The following is a 19487-nucleotide window of genomic DNA, read 5'->3' on the forward strand; positions in this document are numbered from 1 at the left end:
GAAGAAGGAGATTTGGTCCTAAGAGAGCAGCGAGCTCCTATTCATGACCCAAGAGGGAAGTTTAGGCCCAATTGGAGCGGACCTTACAAAGTCGAGACCATACTGCCAGGACAGGCAGTTCAACTCTCTGACCTTGATGGAGAAGATCTTTGGGGATTAATCAACATGGATCAATTAAAGAAATATTTCGTCTGAGTTGTTTGAAGTAACATGAACTACGTTTGACTTGATTCCCTTCAAGGGATACGTAGGCAACTCGATATATTCGGGTGCGGTCTCAAAAAAAAAAAAAAAAAAAAAAAAAAAAAAAGAGAGATAAAAAGAGAGGGCATTGTGCTGATTCCTTCCGCAATTCTGCCACCCGGCATCCCCTGTAAATATGGGTAAATCTCGCCATTTGGCCTTCAATCCATTTTTTGGACTTAGTTTAGGTATAGGGTCATTTAGGGCTGGTTATTAGCTAAGGACTTATTAATGTCCAGGGCACTAATAAAATCCTTGATGCAGGTATCATGAGAGAACCGAAGAAAGAAGGACTAGACGAGCAATTACGTCAATGGACCCTCCCGTATGCATATGGATGGTCCTACCTTGCTAGACGATCTCAATTTGTCAGTACTAGGGAGAATCAGATGTTTTAAGCTCCACCATGACCTACTCAGAGAAGCCTCCAAATGTTGTGATCATCAATTACATGTCTTCCATTTTGGAAAAGTTAGGCTGACTCCAACTATTGAAGAATTCCGGGCTTGTATGTTAGCACCCCCTCGAGGAAAATTGTTCCTCCCGATCATGCAGAAAGAGCAACTTCTCATAACTCTAGAAGATTTCTTCATCATGAATAAGAAAGAGATAAAGCAGATTCTCAATTATGATAGGGTGGATGCATTAAAAGTTGTGTAGATCTTCAACAACAGCAAGTTTAAAGAAGAAGGTCAAATCCAATGCAGAAAGCGAGCATACCTATTTTGTATGATCGGGAAGTACCTACTAACAGCTCTAGGAAAAGGCATGTCTCCAATGATTGCGGAAGCTGTTAAACAAATAGAAGAAGGATGTGACATTGTCCCCACTGTTTTGGCAGAGACTTTCAAAGGGTTCGATGTCATGTGTCAGTCCCAAAAATATGAAACAGATTTCTTTCATGGATCTCCGGTAGTGTTCCAAATGTGGTTAATGGAAAAATTGAAGTTAATAGAGCCGATTCCATGTCCTCACCTTCGACCCATGCACTATCAAATGAAAAGAAAAAAGTCAGAATTCCACAAGATCCAAGATTGGAAGGAATACTTGGATGGAAGAGGTGTTCAAGAAATCCAATAGAACTACCCTTGGATGAGGAACCGGAAACACTCGGGTACAATCACTTGAGATTCATGGGTTTGACTCACACTAGTTTTTATATCCCATCCTTGGTGTCTCCAAAGCAGGAATAGCTTAAGTTGAAGAATTTCAAAGTCCAAGAGATGTTAACTCAAGAAGTGGGGAAAAATGTTGTAAATAAGTGATATCAGACCAATATTTGTTTTGTCCTTTCTCATGTAATTAAATCTCCTATCAATGGAACTTATGCTTCTAAAAAGAGAGACTGATTTGATACAAGTGTGCATACACAAAGAAGGAAGGAAACATGCAATAAGTATATACAAAATATGTGTACAAATGACCCATTTTCCAAATACAAAAAATATATATATATAATAATAATAATGTCAATATTATCTGTACAAAAAATAACAAAAGCAAAAGAAGGGTCACTGCTCAGAATAATCCTCTACAGAGACGTTCAAACCTCTATCATCACCACTCTGAGACATCCCCAGAGCATCTGCTTCAACTCGAGCGCGGGCCAACTCAGCCTGGAGTCCCTTGATCATGAGTCTTTGCCTCTCCATCTCTCTCCGATAGAACTTGAGCTCAGTTCTCTGCAAAAAGAAACCGAAGAGTTAAATATCGAGAGATAGATGCCTAAAGGAAGAAGGGATAAGAATAAAAGGTTTACCTACTGGTGCGCCACCTCTCCACGAGCGATGATGACCTCATCTAGGCTCGCCAACATACGCCTCATGTCAGCGTATCAATCGGCATTCACCTAAGCAAGGAATACATCAATAAGGTTAACAATCAATAAAAAAAAAAAACAAAAAAAAACAACAAAAAAAAATTGATAAGGGAACCCACTTACCCCATCATACTGTAAAGGAAGGCCTAGGTCCCTGTCTCCAGTACGAGGAGGCTCCAAGATGATCTCAGCTCTCCCAGGCTTGGAATGCTGAACAGGCCACGAACGATAGCCCAGGATGTGATCATCAAGACCTACGATCCTTAATGATGGGGCACCACCAAAAGTCCTAGGCTCAGAATCCACTCCCATTGCTCGAGAGGCATGGGAAGAGCTTCCACCACCAAAGACCCCTAGGTACAAGGGGCGATCAGGATACTGCAAAAAAAAAAACAATTAAAAAAAAAAAAAGCAAAGGTTGGTCCAATAATCCAAGAGGAAAGAAATAATATGAAAAGAAAAAAAAGAGAGGAGTAATGAGTCGTACCCGAGGCCCCTCTAGAGTAAGAGGGACGCAGACTGTCTCTCGGTAAAGGAAGGTGGTGTAATCTGTATCGACCAACACCAGGCCAGTCCCTGGCTAGCCGACCCTCCAATGGTCAATCTCCTCTCGCTCCATCAGGGATGGATCATGGACCCAAGCTGGAGGCGGGCAGGGGATCAATCGATCATCGAACCACTGTAAGGACACTCGCTCTCCCATATAGAAGGAGAACCCCCACGGACCCTCAAAGAGAATTCGGTAGGAGGAGAGAGCTGAGGCCCTAGCAAATAGGACCGGCTCCAGGATGATCTCTACCAAATATGGTCGGAGAAAAGTCTGTCAAATAAAAGGCAAGTAAGCACATCTAAACAAAAAAAACAAAACAAAAAAAATAAACAAAAAAGAAGAAGAAAGAAGAAGGATAAGTTTGAATGTACCCCATCGAGTCGCAGCTCGTTCAGGAGGCCGCGTATGGAATCAAGATCCCTGTGGCGGCCACTCTTGAGAAGATGGGTCTTACACCATCGCGTAGACCTGGGGAATGTGGTCCCGAGGTCATCCCCGACTCTAAAAGTAGGGACCCGAAACCAAAGGATCTCGTAGCTCCATGCCTGCAATAAACAAAAGTAAGTCAATGAAACAAGATTAGATAAATATAAAATAAAAGAACAATAGGAGGACTCACCCAAAGAACATAGCAACAGCCGATCAGGTTCGGCGACCCCACAACCAAGAAGTCCATCATGTAAAGGAAGTGGGCGTACGCCGAACCTCCCCAATCATAGCCCACGGCTAGATCAAAGTCCTCAAAAAAATGGACGTAGGCAGCGTCGGCGGTCACCCTCCCCATCATGTCTCTAAACATAACCTCCACCAGTAGAAAAAGGAGGAAGCACCTAGCCATCTGGTCAAGTAGCTCAGGGGGTGATCGATCCATCACAACTCTCTCGTCCCAGGAGCTCTTTAAGACCGATGTAGGGATCTCCCTATCAGTGACTTGAATCCCCAAAAATTGCCTGTAGTAATCAAGACGCTCTGTGGGCTCTATCAAAGCCATGACCCGCTCCTCCGGGGTCAATGTCGCAAGCAACCCTCTAAAGGGAAGCCCGATAATCATGTAGAAGTCTAGAGGAGTGACCGTCACCTCACCCAAAGGAAGATGAAATGTATGAGTGCTCGGCCACCATCTCTCTATCAAAGCCCTCGCTGTCGGGCTATCCAACTCTCAAGTGGAGCACATAGCGATGTGCCCTAGCCTAGTCCTCCTCACTCTAACCCGCACCTCCGGGTAGAGTGTTTTGTACCACTCTGATACCTTCTCCAGCCCACAGTACTTCTTGGGTGGAGGAAGGGGTTGGCCCTGCAAAAATAAAAAAAACAAAAAGAGATGGTTAAGATAAATCAAACAATAACCAATAAGCAATAAAATAATACAAAAATGAAGATAATAATGAAAAGAGGAGGGGTGGTGTCTAAAAGGGTACCGAAGGTGGTATCTAGGGGGATCGCCTCGATTTGTGTGCCCAAAGACACCTAGGGTAGTGTCTAGTGGCCTTGCCTCAGTTTGCGTACCAAAGATGATATCTAGGGGGCTCACCTCAGTTTACATGTCAACAGGTGCCTAGGGTGGTATCTAGGGGCATTGCCTCGATTTGCATGCCAAAAGACACTTAGGGTAGTGTCTAAAGGCCTCGCCTCAATTTACGTGCCAAAAGACACTTAGGGTAGTGTCTAGTGGCCTCACCTCAGTTTACGTGTCAACAGGTGCTTAGGTTGGTATCTAGAGGCATCGCCTCGATTTACACACCAAAAGACACTTAGGGTAGTGTCTAATGGCCTCACCTCAGTTTGCATGTCAATAGATGCCTAAGTTAGTATCTAGAGGCATCACCTAGATCTACGAACCTAGAAATGCCTATTTTTGGTGGTCTCGATTTACGTAGAATAGTAAATAAAGAGGGTCGCATGCATAAGTGGATGTCAAGTGTGTGCCAAGGACATCTAAATACAAGTACAAGGAATTGAAATAAAAAGGGTAATATGGCTAACTTAGCCCTAGATGGCACAACAGCCATGGCGAGCAGTATCGGTGAGTGTGACTCCTGCAAGGTACTAAGCGGCACGAGACTCTCTGGTGTCCGTACCGAGGAGTGCACCATGCAAGGGCTGGCGAGCACATTTGCGAAAGGCCATAAGGTGGTTAAAAAAAGTCAGGAAATGGGGTCAAGAAATAAATTTGGCAAAGTCTGGGGGCAAAAATGAGTGTAGAAAACGAATAGGGACCCCCCCTATTTATAGATTTGGCACTACCGCGTCCACGGCGCCATGGGAAGATCTCCACGGCCCCATGGGCCATTGCCCCACGGCTCCATGTGGATCTTCGCACGGAGCCGTGCATTTTGGCACGATGCCGTGAATACGGAGCCGTGCCAGGTCGGTGTCACCCATATACGGTGCCGTGTGGACTCCCACACGGCGCCGTGGACTAAAAATATATATATATATATATATATGTAGAAGAAAAAAAAGGGGAGAAGAAAAGATTAATACATACTAAAAATAAATTTATATGCAATCCGTCAATCCATCGAGTTCTCTTGCTCTCAAACAAGATCCATCAAGTCCTCTTATCTCAAACAAGATCCATCGAGTTCTCTTGCTCTCAAACAAGATCCATCGAGTTCCCTTGATCTCAACCAAAGATCCGTCAAGTTCTCTTGGTCTCAAACAAGATCTATCAAGTCCCTTTGTTCCAAATAAGATCCATTGAGTTCTCTTGCTCTGAAACAAGATCCGTCGAGTCCTCTTGCTCCAAAACAAGATCCATCGAGTTCTCTTGCTCTCAAACAAGATCTGTCGAGTCCTCTTGCTCCAAAATAAGATCCATCAAGTTCTCTTGCTCCCCAATCAAGATCCATTGAGTCCTCTTGCTCTCAATCAAGATTAGCTGAGAGCTCCTGCTCGTGTTCAAGATCGCCTTTTTATAAGGCGAGAGGGGTGGACATAATCAAGTTCTGGCCAAATCACTTAAATCTCTATGTAATAAAGATTTGGTGTTTCCCGATTTGTTTTCTTTGAAATTTATCAAAGGATTTCATCGTGATTAGCTGCCTGTTTCAGCAACTCTGTCGCCTTTGAGCAAAGCGTCAGTAGTACATGCTCTTTGGTGACAAAATTAGTTGGTCTTTTGTCTTTACTCTTCGACTGTTGGCACAAGCCTCGGCCAAAGAGGGGCAAACTGTAGACACTGAATTTTGTCATCCCCTTGGCGATGATGACAAAAGGGACATGGATGAATGAGACCACACCACTACCCTTAGAAAAGCCCTAAAAAGAAAGCCCACAGGCCCAGATAAAACCCCAATACTAGAGGAGCCCATTTAAGGCCCAAAATCAAGGAAAATTGGTACTGCGCCCCCACGGCACTGTGGGGACCCACCATGGCACCACTGTACTTTTTCCACATTGTCGTAAAGGGGTGTGGCATCAGCCTACTGATGTCATCCACGACACCGTGGAAAAGTCCCCCACGGCATCGTGGACATCTCCACGGTGCCGTGGAGAACTTATCTAGCCCAACTTATGGGACACTCCCCCCTATAAATAGGAGGGTTCCCCTCCCTTATTTTTTTATGGATTTTTGGGCTGGGAGACCCTCCTAATGTGAGAAACACCCCTTTGTTGCCCTGATTCTCTCTCTTGAGCCTCCGTTGGAATGAGATCCCACAAGTATGGGTAGATCCGTCGATTACCCGCTTGAGTAAAGAGCGGTCTTTCATCCCTCCAAGTTGTTATCCCGTCAGTGTACGGATAACAAAGATTCCCTCTACAGCTGTTATCCTGTCCGTATACAGATAATGAAAAGTCACCCAAAAGAGCCGTTACCCTATTGAAAGAAGCCGTTTTCGGTCCATCCATCTGTCTCCCCCTGAGCCAGGGGATCATCGGGATCCGAAGTATACTTACACAGAGGTATACTCGTCGCATTTCCATTATTACAATGTAGTTTTTAGTAGTTTTACCATTTTAATGTATGTATTGTAAATATCTATATAACATTTATTATGTAATTTCATTGCCAAAGAGAGAGAATATTCATCATTCCAGCATCTATAACGAAAAGATCGATTTTCACCGGACAAGATGGGTGCCTAACACCTTCCCATGCTTGTAACCTGACCCCTTACCCGAATCTCTGACCAGACCGTATGGAATCATGTAGCCCATTTCTATTCATAACAGATAGGGCTACACCCATTGGGTCCTAGGCCCTAATCCTAGGTGCCGACTCCTCATTATTTTATCATTTTTTAAGCATGATCCCTACCCCATAATGATGTGTCAATATGATACCCCTATAATCTTTGACCAATAATGTGTCAACACCAAGTGGCGAGGAAACCCTAACCACGAGTGAGGACCGTAGTACTTACAGTAACCATACCTTGCCTAAACGTTAATGGGTGCACACACATCAGAGTGTATCAATTCCAACACAGCTTCGGCTCTTCTTCCCTTGTTAGAGAAGGTTTCTTGGCCATCTTTCCTTGTAGACATGACTCACAGGTTGGATAAGGTTCTACCTTCAATGATTCCAAAGATCCATCCTTCACCAACCTGTTTATCCTTTCTACTCCAATATGACCTAACCTCAAGTGCCAAAGATTTGTTGAATTATCTTGGGCTGATTTTCTTTTTATAGAATTATTGGAGATCTCATTTACTAGTACTGGTTTTAAGAGATATAATCTGTTATCCAGCAGGCCAGTAGTAACAAATGAATTTTTAAAATGAATAGTTAACTTATCACCAAAAAGAAAAGTATAACCATCCTTTACTAGCCTACTAACAGAAACAATGTTCCTCCTAAATAGGGGGACATAAAAACAATCTCTCAAAATTAAAGTACTACTACTAAAAACTAAAGTGAAATCTCCAACGGCCTCAGCACCTGTACCCATTCTCAAACGAACTTCATCCCTACTCAGCCTTCTTGTCAGCTTGAACCCCTGCAATAAGTTGCAAATATGGGCGGTAGACCCTGAGTCCACCAACCATGTGTTAGTAGGTTCCTCTGACAAATTAGACTCATAAAGGACTAAGGTTTCAGAAATACCTTCTTCCTGTTTCTCTTGCTACTTTTTCTGAGCAGCCAGGAAAGCACGACATTCCTTCTTCCAATGTTCGTCCTTCTTACAATAGAAATAAGTCCCCTTGCCCTTGTTCTTCTGAATTCCCTTGGCACCGACCTTAGGATTTTTACCTTTATCAGCCTTCTTCTTCTTCTTCTTGCCCTTAGGCTTGGAGGAAGAAGACTTGTCCTCTGTAGTCAAGACCTTCACTTTATGCTTCTTGGATGTAGCTTCCACCTCTTGCAACATGTTGCCTAGCTTAGGGAGTTTGACAGAGAGTTTATACATGTTATAATTAACAATAAATGATCCGTAGATCTCCTGAGGCAAAGAGTAGAAGATGACATCCATCTTATAATTCAACTTGAAGGATGTCCCAAGGTTCTCCAGTTCTTGGAACAAGTTTCGCATTTTCATCACATGATCTATAACCGGAGTTCCTTGAGTCATCTTCGTGCTATGGAGGAGTGTCACCAATTGATAATGGACATGTCTTTCTTTTCTCCCAAACATCTCCTTCAACTCCTCCATCATGTCCTTGGTCAAGTACAAATATAACCGAATCATCGATGGTCTTTTCCAAAAAACTCAACACGAGGAGTTTGGCCTTAGAGTTTTTCTGTCGAAATAACTCATAGGCCGGATTAGATTCAGGGTTTTTCTCATTGGGGAATTCAAGCTCTTCTTCATCCAGGACAGACATTAGACCTTCTACAGACAAGAGTAACTTGATGTTCCTCCTCCCGTCAACATAGTTTGGGCAGGTTAAAATATGGTCTTTAATAAGGGCGGCATAGTTGATTTGGATTGACATTTTTAAATCTACATGATGTATAAAAATTAACAATTAGCATGATCTACAACCATTGAAATAACTAGGGTAAAAACAATCAATGGTCAATCACACCATAAGCTTCCCTCTAGTTTATAGGGCATGAATTGGAAAACCATCAACCCTTATGCTCCTGACTTAGCCTATCAAAGTTCATCATTCGCATGTTGGTTGGGTGGACTATTCTGTCCGTCACTTAGACATCCAATGTGATTTGGCCACCTGAGTGTCATGCCCATTCCTATCGACTGACATATACTCAGGTCAAGTGTTTACCCTTAATTTTGGAGGGAACTATGGTGTTTGTGGGTTAATGCTTATTATCGTAGTACATATACCACTGACCACATTCTCTATCTATCACATGTGAGATGAGTGTAGACAATTTCATCAACCTATCCGAATATTATCCTATCGACATCTACAAGGGTAGATCGATGAAATTTCTACACTTACCAACTAAGGGAGGCCATGAGAATCCCACCAACCAGGGTTTCCCATATCACACTTGTATTAAAATGGAGGGATAATGAGAACGCATAAAAAAACCACAATCATACATCCAATGTATAAGCATAATAGCATATACATCCAAGGAAAAATATAAACACCAATGGTTATAGGATAGCATCTTTAATCAACATGAGTTCATATTCTTGATAAACTCACTTTGATTAAAAAATGGATGGGAGCAATCATAGCCTCATATGTTACTCCCACACATGGCAATAATTATGTGATAATGCATATACAACTAACTCTTACAGGAAAAAATTCCAAAATTGTAATAAACTTGGACACTTCAAGTGAGCAAGTCCTTCCTTCAATCTTCTCTCCAACGAACCGGCAAGATCCTTGATCCACAATCGAAATCACGATCCCGATCTCAACACGATCTCCAAGCGGTTACAATAAATAATTTAAACTAATTCAAAAATTATTATAACCCTTTTAAATAAATAAAATTACATAACAGGAAACTAGTCCACCAAAATTGGACTGCCTGAAGGATAAAAAGGAATTACATATCAAACCACATCTATGCCATGCTTAGCACACACATTCATCTAATGCATGTAATTTTTAAATCCCATAACCATGGTCCTCATTACATATATGATGCTCAAAAATTAATATTCCAATATTTTATGTGAAAAATGCCAAAAACACATAAAATCACCATTACCATGACAATTCAAGTCATTATGATCATGTGCCTCCAATGCACCCATCATATAACCATTACCATGACAACTTATGTCATTATGATTATGTGCATCACATGACCATTACAATGACAACCAATGTCACAATGATCATGTGCATCACACAGCCATTATCATGAAAACTTATGCCACAATGGTTGTCACAAACCCCCACAATATAATCACATATATGCGTAAAATAAATTAATAAACCATAAAATTATGATAAGCCATTATGGCTATTGGGGAAGGTGGGTGAAGGAAAGAATCTCTCCACCCATCTTCTCCAAAGAATCTCCCTTCAATAAGCAAACCAGAATTTTTAATTAAATTTTTTTTTTTTTGAAAAAACTGCTACACAAGGTAGCCAAAGGAAAAGCATAGAGAAGGGAAGATCATATGCGCAGAGTGCACAAAAGCACACAAGCACCATCGCACGTGGCAGGTTGCCAGACTGCGCACGCAGCAGGCAGTCATAGTGCGCAACAAGTGGGCAGGCTGCGACAAGAGAGGGGGGGTTGGGGTGCATGTGGTAGGTGGGGCGCACGCAGGGCAGCAAGCCCGCGGCCCCTCCCTTCCATGCATCTCAGTCCCAAATTTTTATTTTTTTTTTTATAATAAAAACTGAATAAAAATTTAGAGCATCACATGTATAATGGAGAAGAGAAAACAACCCCATCGATAACAAGGCTCTGATGCCACTGTTAGCATCCAAAGTGCAATCCAGGGAAAGCGGATAAAAGATTATGATATTGATGGGAGATGTCATTCAATAATAAAACAATACAGGGATCGATCATTACCTAGAGCCTCACAGATACAAAACCACCAGCCGAGGATAGCCCTTTCACAATCGTTCCACGCACCACGCAAGCTTTGCGTTCCCCACACGGTCAGGCTATCTCCTCCACAAGTCCAAGGAACACAAGGTGTTACACCCCCATCCCTGAACCACGGGAAATACAACCGGAGCATACAACTACGCTCTCCAACCACAAGAATCACTAATGCAGTATCCAAGACTAACTCATTCACAACAAAAAATAATAGGTAAAAGGAAAGGATTAATATTAATAACATCAGAGTTAGCAGAAGCTAGGTGATAGCATATAAAATATTGTCTATTCAAGTTTACCCCTTCAAATACAATTCGTTCTAATCAGGATCTATGTATTATCATTGTATAATAAATACACTTATCAAGAAAGGATTAAAAAGAATACACCTTTGAATCAGAAGATAGTTTATCAAAGTGTAACAAAAGATGGTCACCAGCCAAGAATCACTGTTCCCTCGTGGAACACATCTCACAGTAGCACTCCGGTCCATGATCCTCATACTCTGGAGTCCACCACTCTTCATGACCTTCTTTAGGAGTCTTGAACTCTGCGCCCTCCTTCTCAAATGTACCTGTATCAACCAAAAATATGTTTCTTCAAGGAGTGAGCTCCAACTGAACCCAACGAGTGACTAAGCCACACAAACATACACAATAATAATAATGAATGGGGTTGACTGGAAACCATACATGATGGACGGATATCAAGGTGTCCCATACCACCAAGGTAGACCGTACATCACATACAATTTATAATCATGCTACATGAATGAATGATGATGTATAGTTTTATTGTTATCCACCTAACACACAACTAAGTCAGGTATAGTACTATAGCAACACCTTAGGTAGCATCCTCGACATCGGTACCATAAACGGGTGGTATACCGGGGATGACAAACCCGAGTTACACTGGAAGCCTGCCGTATCGGTCTCCACCAAGAGATATATGCAAACCCCCAAATTAAATCCTGTCTTGGCGTTCGGCCCAAAATATGATCAGTGCCCGAACTTCTCAGGTGGGTATACCAGAATAACGGTCGGAACCCATGGATTTGACTGACACCTAACTCCCTGTAGGTAAGGGTCATAGTACTGGGTAAACATTTATCCTAGCCAACATTCACCTATTGTATGAGTGAGGTACGCATGTGCATAGGCCAGAGGCCGAGTCCATAGATACCGAAATACGGTCGGCCGGCTATCCTCTCGCCCCACTAGCCCATACGTACGTATACAATTACGAGATGTGAATACCGAAGGCAGTCGGACGGTCACCATCCCGTTTCCACCTAATGCAATGAACAACTCTAATACAATTTCAAGTACGGCAATCTCAAGCCCAGCACCCACCGGCACTTGGATCCCGCTTCCGAAGACCTAGACCTACATGCCATGAGTGAGTCCATATTATGGAATCCCTAGGTCCAGCACCAATTGGCACCCGAGTCCCATAACTAATATCTAATACCATTCGCACCATAGTGTAATAAAATCAATAATATCGCAAGACAAGAATGTTAAGTCCTATCAACATCTAAACATTTATATCGTCCTATATCTTACCAATAATTATATATTATAGCACACATGCATGAATGGCACTCGGAAGACACGACACACAAACATTTTATAAATTAAGACGTTTGCTTAACTCACTCACCTTGATTCTCAGTCAATCGTCAGTACGAAGTTCTTCAAATCGACGTTCGATGCCAAGTACACTATCCCACGTACTAATACGCCCTCGAGCCGGGTCAGTCAACCTAAAGAGGGTGTACAACATGGGGAGAGATTAGTGCCTAGGGCTAGAAGAGTTGGGCCCCATAAGTTATCAAACAAGGTTGAAATAGGGGATCGGCACATACAGCAAGGCTATATCATGTGCCTGTCCCTCTCGGACTTCCCACCGGCAGATCTAGGTTCTCAGGGACTGGCACTTGCATGTGCCTGTCTATGTGTCTGTCCCTCTCAGGGACCGACAGATCTAGTTTCTCAGGGACTGGCACTTACATGTGCCTGTCCATGTGCATGTCCCTCTCAGACTTCCCACCGGCAGATCTAGTTTCTTAGGGACTAGCACTTGCATGTGCCTGTCCCTCTCGGACTTCCCACTGGCAGATCTAGTTTCTCAGGGACAGGCACATGCATGTACCTGTCCATGTGCCAGTTTTGCTATTTATGCCATTCTGAGAATGGTTTTACCTTGGGGTAAAATGGGGTATTCTTAGAAGTTTTTAGAGGTCTCTTTGGCCATGAAAACAACTCAATCGAGGTGCCATAGCACACCCCCAACATGGGTTTGTAAACCCAATGATCGATTGATTGGGTTTTCCTCCATTAAAATACACATGGGAAGGGAACTCATGGGTTTGGGTATTGGGGTTTGGAAGTGTCTTTAATCAATGTTATTTAACACCCCTCAAACCACACATCTACGATCTTCCATGAGGGTTGGTGAAACCCATAAATGGAGGTAAATCCCCAACTTAGGGTTCATAAATGGAGAAGGGTGAATGGGTTTAAGATAGGGTTAGGTGCTTCATAGTTAAGCATCAAGGATTTGCCATTAATGGCTCTTCTAATAAGGTAGGTGAAGCATTCATTGCTCATAATTCCAAATCCTAGGTCTATAAATTAGGAAGTGAGAGAGAGAGAGAGAGAGAGAGAGAGAGAGAGAGAGAATGCTCACCAATGCAGGAGAGCAAGCTTGGGTTCCACCTTTCTCCTTTCTTCTTCTTCTTTTTTCTCCTTCTTCCTTCTTCTTTTTCTTCTTTTTCTTCTTCTTTTTCTTCTTCTTTCTTTCCTTCTCTCCTTTCTTCTCCACGATTTAGGTTTTCTATTGTGAGGTGAATAGTGGTTTGACTCCTATTTACCTCACTTTAGTCTTAGGTCATGTTTGGATAGCCTTAAGTCCTTAGGACCATTTGCTTAGGGGCTTATTTGGTTAGGTGAAAGCCTAAGGTCTAGTTTAAGTCATTGGGCCATTGGATCCACTTGGACCCATGGCCCATGGCCTAAATTCTAGTTACAAATAGAAAGAGGCTACGGTCCTAAGCCTAAGCCCATTCTAGTTCTTATGCTTATTAATGATATGCGGATAGTGACTTACTCCCAGTCATCGCTAAGTGGATAAGGGAGATTCAGGTGCGGGCCCCGTAAATCCCCATCATAAGGGAATTCCAAGAATATGCTTTCGTGGATGATTTCCCCCCTTGTCTCTGATGGTGAATCTTTCCTCGACAACTTCCCCCATTTCATGGTTGACGGTCTTGTGTGATGGCTTGAGTATTATGACCCACAGTTCATGAGTGTACTCCGCTCTCGGTTCTACACAAAAGGTTCAAACCAGACCGATGGTCAGATCGGATTTCAAACCGGGTTTTGGGCATGGATTTAACATCCTCACCACCTTATAAGAATTTCGTCCTCGAAATTGAGACGTACCTAGGTATCTGCATAGGTGAGGATACTTCGACCGCACTTCACCTTCTCATTAACAAGATGCCCCTTTAATTAATGAGATTACTCCGCCGAACTTTAACAAAAGTTACAATTCAATTGTGAGGATTGTTGTCCTTATAATCAAAGTTCTCTTCAGGTAGCTCTTCATATGTCTGTCCATGACAAGTTAATGTGGCTTTTTAGTCTTGACAATATCAATGTAGGGGTGTACTTTCTCGCATCATTACGTAAAATACATTAACACACTTGCCCTCCTTGTCGAAGTGAATTACTCTCTTAGTTGGTGATACTCGCAAGAAAACATAATCGCCCACGACAAACTTACTTTCCTTCCGTCTCAAGTTGGCATAGCTCTTCCATTTAGATTGAGCCGCCATGATTCGATCTTTTATCAAATCTACTATTTTGCAAGTGGCTTGTATCAATTCGGACCCCAATATTCTTTGCTAATCACTTCATCTAATATAGTGGTGTTTGGAACTTTCTATTATACTATGCTTTGAACGGTGTCATAGCTATTGTCGTCTGGTAGCTATTGTTGTAAACAAACACTACGAGTGAGATGTGCTCATCCCGACTACCCTTCATATCAATGACACAAACCCTAAGCACGTCCTCTATGAATAGTCCTCTCTGACTTACCTTTAGTTTGTGGATGGAGAACCGTGCTAAAATTCAACAGTGTACCCATAGCCTTCTGGAAACTGCCACAGAACTTCAATGCAAACTTAGGATCACGATTAGAAATGATATCCACTGGATCTCCATGTAAGTGAGTCACATTATTCGTGTATAGCTTAGTCAACTTGTCCATTGGATAAATCTCCTTTATTGGGATAAATGTGCTAACTTGCTAAGCCGATCAACAATGACCCAAACAGCATCAATACATTTAGCTATTCAGGGCAATTTAGTGATAAAATCCATAATGATGTATTTCCACTCTTGTTCGGGAATAGGAAGTGATTGCAATAGTCCATATGGTCGTTGCCTCTCCATGCCACTTTAACTCGCTCACCATTGGGTACACATAACCTATCCCTGAACCGAAGGATGTTATTTCTGGATAAGGTAAAATCTGATTCCTCCTGCATCTCTTCCTGAATGTCATCTATCAATTTTCGTAACTCCGCATCGATAGGTTAGCTTCCTTAATCTTCTCCGCCAATGAGGGTTGTACTTTCAGGGCGATAAATAATATAGTAGCATCATCAATTAACACTTCCAACCCCATTCTTCTGGCTTCCTCTATAAGCCACTCATTGACTGTTAAAGCTGGCAAGGAAGGGTTTGTGATTTCCTACTAAGTGCATCTACCACCACATTGGCTTTGCTTAAATGGTATTGGATGGTGCCGGATAGAGGGGTTAAAACTGTGCTCAACTTCCGCTCTGGGATTGCGTAGTTATTTAGCTTAAACTAAGTTGTATTGATTTGTCCTCTAATAGTATCCACCATACACAATGGTATAAATCAATTCCAGTTTAGTTAATATAAAATCCAGTGTACATAAGGACCCAGTGAAAATCAAACTCTGAGCTTATACTTCTAGAAATCGAGAGATGCAACTATTTCCATATACTTCGTACAGTTTCTGTACTCCTAAAATTTTGGGTTGAATGACACAAGGCTATACTACTTTGCTTACCTGGCTTTTCCTATGAGGACTTTCACTTCCGATCCTCCAATACCTAACTCAGCTTTAGAATGAATTGGAATATTGATGGAATCCCTACTGTTTACTCCCAATAACGGAGGGGACATTCAGGGACCCATTACTCTACTTATATCTATTGTTGAGCAAAGTTTTGTTGAATCCTTTAGTTCCAGTTCCTTTTAGTTCTTGACTGCACTTGGCTACACTAACACCCGATATAATACTATTCATCAACTTAAATTTCTAGATCTATCATTCTCTTCCAACTACATGATATAATCCATACCTCCTAGCATCCGTCCTAAATTATCCTTTCTAGATATCCATCGGTTCGTGGGTGTATAGACATATCGAGATTTAACTACGTGCCTATATATATATATATTTTTCACCGTCCCTTCAGAATCTAGACGCAAATCTAGGGTTTCCTACTGGACACGGTCCCTGAACGTACCAGGCCCATAGACCAAGCCAATCCTAGCATTCCTAGTAGATTTACCAACATGTCCTAAAAATGGCTCTCCTGAGAGACATGTGGGGCCATAGGCTTACCCAAGGGTACTTAGGACTAATACTCAAAATTTCTAGGTGGTTCCCAAAGAAAGCCCAGGCCAATCACTGAGGCCACGAGAAAAATGAAAGATAATTTCCCCCTAATCATTAGCCTACGTAACAAGTCCTGCGGAGAGTCTCTCACCGACAGCTAGCTTACGCAAGTTGAAATTACAACTAACGACCGTGGGTGACTAAATTGAGTCGTAAACTCTAAAATCAATAATGCATGCACAGGTGATAGGTATAGACATAAGGTACCTGACGTAATAAAATTTATCTTATTGTCATGCTAACAATGTAAGGAAAATAATGAATGCTAAGCATTAGTGAGTTAGGTAAGGTACCTGCTACTGCGCCTAATGATGACTCTGCCTCATCTGCAGACATGTTGAATACACTCCCCTGGGGTTGCATGGGACCGATGGCTTGCAGGTTTAGCACATACACGGGCTTACTGTATGAGCAAGTCTTGCACATATGCCCCCGCTTGTTGTAGTTATAGCAACGAATGCCCAGGTGATGAGTTTGAGGTGTTTGTGAAAAGGCTTAGGTGAGTTTTTCTTTTGTATAAATTAGCTATTTGCTAATCCATCTCAATGTGTAAGCTTCTTCCCGTTCCCACACTTGCTTATGGTATGATTCACTATTCAAAATGTTATTCGTAATGTGCCTAACCACAGCTTTTCTTCTTCTTTTTTTTTTTTTTTTTTTTTTTTTTTTTTTTTAGACCAAGGGTCCCAGTTCTTGATTGGTATTGGTGTATCTTGAAGTCGTTGGGCTTATGCAACAGCAATCCTATAATGTATAAATTTTTCTAATATATACAATAGCTCTTTATGGTTAGGCTAATCCCAATTATCATTATATTTTACATCATTGTTCATGACTTTACCCTCATAAATCTTAGTATATATCTTTTTTTTTTGTAACTCCTAGGGTTTAGTATGTAGATTCTCATCTTTTCTTCATTTCTAAACTGGTTCATGTTCTATGGACGTCTCCTACCTTTATTTGTATTATCAAACCATTGTTCTATAAGCAAAATTTATATATTCTCCCTTGTTCTACTGATTCTTATTTGTAGATAAGGCTTTTAATATTTAACCATAATTTAGAGTAAATCGGGTCGTGTGAACACTGAGTTAGTCCATGAGGTAGAGCATCGCGCTCTGATACCAAGGTGTTACACCCCCATCCCTGAACCATGGAAAATACAATCGGAGCATACAACTACGCTCTCCAACCGCCAGAATCACTGATGCAGTATCCAAGACTAACTCATTCACAACGACAAATAATAGGTAAAAGGAAAGAATTAATATTAATAACATCAGAGTTAGCAGAAGCTAGGTGATAGCATATAAAATATTGTCTATTCAAGTTTACCCCTTCAAGTACAATTCGTTCTAATCAGGATCTATGTATTATCACTGTATAATAAATACACTTATCAAGAAAGAAATAAAAAGAATACACCTATGAATCAGAAGATAGTTTATCAAAGTGTAACAAAAGATGGCCACTAGCCAAGAATCACTGTTCCCTCATGGAACACATCTCACAGTAGCACTCCGGTCCATGATCCTTATACTCTGGAGTCCACCACTCTTCATGACCTTCTTCAGGAGTTTTGAACTCTGCGTCGTCCTGCTCGAATGTACCTGCATCAACTAAAAATATGTTTCCTCGAGGAGTGAACTCCAACTGAGCCCAATGAGTGGCTAAGCCACACAAGCATACACAATAATAATAATGAATGGGGTTGACTGCAAACCATACATGATGGACGGATATCAAGGTGTCCCATACCACCAAAGTAGACCGTACATCACATACAATTTACAATCATGCTACATGAATGAATGATGATGTATAGTTTTATTGTTATCCACCTAACACACAACTAAGTCAGGTATAGTACTATAGCAACACCTTAAGTAGCATCCCCGACATCGGTACCGTAAACGGATGGTATATCGACGATGACAAACCCGAGTTGCGCTGGAAGCTTGTCGTACCGGTCTCCACCAAGAGATATATGCAAACCCCCAAGTTAAATCCCATCCTGGCGTTCAGCCCAAAATACGATCGGTGCCCGAAACTTCCCGGGTGGGTATACCCAAATAACGGTCGGAACCACGGATTTGACCGACACCTAACCCCCTGTCGGTAAGGGTCATAGTACTGGAAAAACATTTATCCTAGCCAGCATTCACCTATTGTATGAGTGAGGTACGCATGTGCATAGGCCAGAGGCCGAGTCCATAGATACCGAAATACGGTCGACCTGCTATCCTCTCGCCCCTCTAGCCCATAAGTACGTATACAAGTACGAGATGTGAATATCGAAGGCAGTCGATCGGTCACCATCTCGTTTCCACCTAATGCAATGGACAACTCTAATGCAATTTCAAGTACGGCAATCTCAAGCCCAGCACCCACCGGCACTTGGATCCCGCTTTCGAAGCCCTAGATCTACATGCCATGAGTGAGTCCATATTATGGAATCCCCAGGTCCAGCACCAACCGGCACCCGAGTCCCATAACTAATATCCAATACCATTCGCACCATAGTGCAATAAAATAAATAATATCGCAAGACAAGAATGTTAAGTCCTATCAACATCTAAACATTTATATCGTCCTATATCTTACCAATAATTATATATTATAGCACACATGCATGAATGGCATTCGCAAGATACGACACACAAATATTTCATAAATTAAGACGTTTGCTTAACTCACTCACCTTGATTCTCAGTCAATCGTCAGTACGGAGTTCTTCAAATCGACGTTCGATGCCAAGTACACTATCCCACGTACTAATACGCCCCTGAGCCGAGTCAGTCAACCTAAAGAGGGTGTACAACATGGGGAGAGATTAGTGCCTAGGGCTAGAAGAGTTGGGCCCCATAAGTTATCAAAGAAGGTTGAAATAGGGGATCAGCACATACAGTAAGGCTATATCATGTGCCTGTCCATGTGCCTGTCCCTCTCGGACTTCCCACCGGCAGATCTAGGTTCTCAGGGACTGGCACTTGCATGTGCCTGTCTATGTGTCTGTCCCTCTTAGGGACCGGCAGATCTAGTTTCTCAGGGACTGGCACTTGCATGTGCCTGTCCATGTGCCTGTCCCTCTCAGACTTACCACCGGCAGATCTAGTTTCTCCAGGACTGACACTTGCATGTACCTGTCCATGTGCCTGTCCCTCTCGGACTTCCCATCTGCAGATCTAGTTTCTCAGGGTCAGGCA

Source organism: Telopea speciosissima, chromosome 4 (assembly GCF_018873765.1).
Source record: "Telopea speciosissima isolate NSW1024214 ecotype Mountain lineage chromosome 4, Tspe_v1, whole genome shotgun sequence".
Taxonomy (NCBI): domain Eukaryota; kingdom Viridiplantae; phylum Streptophyta; class Magnoliopsida; order Proteales; family Proteaceae; genus Telopea; species Telopea speciosissima.